The sequence below is a fragment of the Charadrius vociferus genome, unplaced genomic scaffold, assembly GCF_000708025.1.
Source record: "Charadrius vociferus isolate BGI_N301 unplaced genomic scaffold, ASM70802v2 scaffold822, whole genome shotgun sequence".
Classification (NCBI taxonomy): Eukaryota; Metazoa; Chordata; class Aves; order Charadriiformes; family Charadriidae; genus Charadrius; species Charadrius vociferus.
The window spans coordinates 1,010,548-1,014,022 of record NW_009647481.1 but is presented as its reverse complement, the minus strand read 5'-3'; the positions used below and the strand labels follow the sequence as shown (position 1 = coordinate 1,014,022).

Below are 3,475 nucleotides of genomic sequence, written 5' to 3'. Positions count from 1 at the left end.
AGGGGGGTAAAGTCGAAAAGTGCTTTTTAAAATGGGTCTCCTTGCTGCAGCATTTTGACAACCATATTTCTGGCAGAATCAGGTGCGCTGCTGCCGTGGGTAAATGAAGCAAGGAGCGGTTTGTGTTACAGATCTCGGGGGATCTTGGGCTGAAGGTTTACAATGCTTTTTTTTCCTTTAATTCACATGTTTTATGCAAACTTGGTGTACGGTTTTCTGCACTGAGCCCATTTCAAAATATAGAAGAAAACTAAATGGCTCCTTTTAGTAGAAGTAAGGTCCTTAAAAATGTAAAAGATTAAGCACGTGTTTGAAAATAAATATGAGCAGAACTGTACAGTTAGTCATTTTGACAAGAATATAGCTTTTTCTTTTTTTTCCCCCGGCTGCGTACTCTACTAATACTTTCAGCTTGCATATTTCATTAGATATGCTCACATACTCTTTAGAAACTTGTAGTCATCTGTTAATGTAGGACTATCTGACAGTTACAGAGGACGTACAGCGCAGCCGTTTCAGCGGAGCGCTAATGCCTTCCTATGCCTAATATGGGCTTTTAACATACGGATGGGGTTTTATGTCCCGTTCGCCACGTGACACCGGGTGAATCATGACCCCTCGTGTTAGTGTGTCAGGAACTCCTAACTCCTGCCGTCAGGCAGTTTTACAGCACATTTCCTTTGAAACCATAAAAGCTATTATCCAAGGTATTTCACGTCTGTTGAGAAGTGTCTAGCCATCAGCCGGCAGGTTTTCCCAAAGGTGTTCCATCTTTCACTCAGAGCAGCAGTCTGCTTGTTTTGAATGGGGGAATACGAAGAAGTTATGAGTACAACACAAACGAAAATGATTTGCGGCACGACAGTGATTCCTGGTTTGTTTTTTTTTCCCCCCGATGTTGAAATACTTACAAAGCAGAAGAAAAAGTCTGTTGCTTTAGAATCCCAGAATCGTTATGGCTGGAAAAGACCTTTAAGATGATCAAGTCCAACCATTATCTAACTCTTCCAGGCCCACTTCTAAACCATGTCCCTGAGCACCACATCTAGACGGCTTTCAAATACACCCACGGATGGCGATTCAACCCCTTCCCTGGGCAGCCTGTGCCACTCTTTGATAACCCGCTCAGTGTAGAAGTTTTTCCTAACGTCTAACCTAAACCTCCCCTGCTGCAACTTAACGCCATTCCCTCGTGTCCTTTTTTTCCCTTGATAGCAGTGGGAGGTTGAGGTTGCGCCAATATCTGATCACTACACTGGAAGGAGCTGGGGGCAAGCGCAGGGATTGCCCTGCTTCCCCGAAAAACGCTCCCGCCGGCTCTTGCTGCGGGGGCTGATCCATAGGCTGCGGAGGCTGACCCAGGGGTGCGCTGCGGGCACAGGCGGACTGTCCCGGGTGACAGCTGCTGGCACGCACTGCCACGTGCCTGTCCTGCCGCGGTAACCGCTTCCCCCAACCGCCCGCTCTCAGCTCCTCTAACCAAACCCTGCCTGGCCCCGCTGTTACGCAGGGCTGGCGGGGGCTTTTTGTTGGGAATTGTTGTCACAGCAGTGTTCGTACCCGAAACTGGAGATGCGGTGGGAGGAAGAAAAGTCTCTGCGGTTGCTGGCTTCCACCTACCCGACGCGTGGGGATGGGGGTTGTGTGCTTGGCTTAATCAGCACACACTGCGGGAGAGCTCTTCTGGCTTTCCCTGCCCCTTCTCTTTGCAAAAAAGGGAGAAAAAAGGCGATTGTGCTGCTCCGCAGGCACAGCTGGGCTGGTCGGTGCCAGCGTGTGTGCGTGTGTGCCCTGTCCGGGATGGATCCTGGATGTGGCTTGGAGCAGCTGGCTTGGCTTTCACCAACAACCACCCCGGAGTCGGTGGCAGCATCTCATTTTGGGGGGCCTGGGGAGCTGGGGGCGTCCCTCAACACAGGCTTGTTTCTGCCGCAGCTATCTGCCGTGACGGTGTTGTGGGAACCCTCCCAAGCGAGCTCTGCAGATGGGGGTTTCGTGTCTATGGCTGTTGTAGGTTGGTCCAATAATGCAATCTTTCTTAATCAGCGTTGAAACTGTTGCCTTTTGGGGTTTTTTGGTTTTTATCTGAGTGTTGCTGCGTAGGAAAGGACAGGGATCATACAGGCATCTGCAGTGCCTTTTGTGGCTGTTCTTTTTTATCTTGTGTTGCATCTCTATTTCAGCGTCATCTGTCTTTGAACTGAATTCTCTATTCTGCTCGTAGAAAGAGCGCACACAGCATAGGATGTGGTTTTCCAACTCGCGTCATATTGATATATACAACCGAATAATATTTCCTATTCCATTGCTTCCCCCACTAATGCTTTGCTGCCTCCTTCAGCCATTGGTAAACACGCGGCAGCCTCTTTCCTTGAGACTGGCTTTCCTTAAATGGTTTCCATAAACTCACAACCCATAAAGTACCTTGAATTGTTTAGCGGTCCTTCTGACGTGCCGTATTGTGCATTTGTCAACATTCAATTCAATCTGCCGCTGTGCTGCTCGTTCGCTTTGTTAGATGAGCTGTTTGGGAGATGGAGAGCATTTTCCAAAATGGTAATTTCAGCTTTTCATTAGCTCCTTGGCCGACGCTATTTGTGGACTTTCTCTAAAACATCTTGTACTGCTGACTAATATTGATTAGCTTAAAAAATTAACCTGCAAGCTTTGCTGCTCCGTTGTTCACGAGTTTCACTTCACCGATGGAAGCGACGTGCCTGCGTAAGAGTTGCGGATACTTTGGGTGTTTCATTACCTTCCTTGGGCCTAAAATGTGATTTCTTTTAGATTATGGACGCACTGGCTCAGATGCCCGTAGAGCCACCCAGATCGCTGCAGCCCGTGTTGCACAGCCGGATGTGCTTCTCCCCGTTGTAGTACAGTGTGTGTGTGTGTGTGTGTGTGTGTGTGTGTGTGTGCTGCCTGAGATCACAGCTCAGCGTCCTGCTGTACAGAGGCATCTCTACATGCAACATGTAATACAGCTGTTTTCTCTCTGCTGTGCTGACATACCACGTGGGTTACATGAATGGACAGTGCGGGTGTTGCACAGCCGGATGTGCTTCTCCCCGTTGTAGTACAGTGTGTGTGTGTGTGTGTGTGTGTGTGTGTGTGTGTGCTGCCTGAGATCACAGCTCAGCGTCCTGCTGTACAGAGGCATCTCTACATGCAACATGTAATACAGCTGTTTTCTCTCTGCTGTGCTGACATACCACGTGGGTTACATGAATGGACAGTGCGGTGGTTTGAACAGTGGCTGACAGAGCTCAGAGGGTTGTGGTTGGTGGTGCAGAGTCTGGTTGGAGGTCAGTACCGAGTGGTGTCCCTCAGGGGTCAGTACTGGGCCCACTCCTGTTCAATATATTCATCAATGACCTGGATGAAGGGATGGAGTGTACCGTCAGCCAGTTTGCTGATGACACAACACTGGGAAGGGTGGCTGACACGCGGAAGGCTGTGCTGCTTTACCGCGTGA

General features: G+C 49.2%; 1 protein-coding gene across 3 annotated transcripts in view; it reads left to right on the top strand.

The window, feature by feature from the left end:
- Positions 1–3,475, top strand: part of CTNNA1 (catenin (cadherin-associated protein), alpha 1, 102kDa) — a 106,678-nt gene that overhangs the window by 97,836 nt on the left and 5,367 nt on the right. The gene's annotated exons all lie outside the window — the stretch shown is intronic.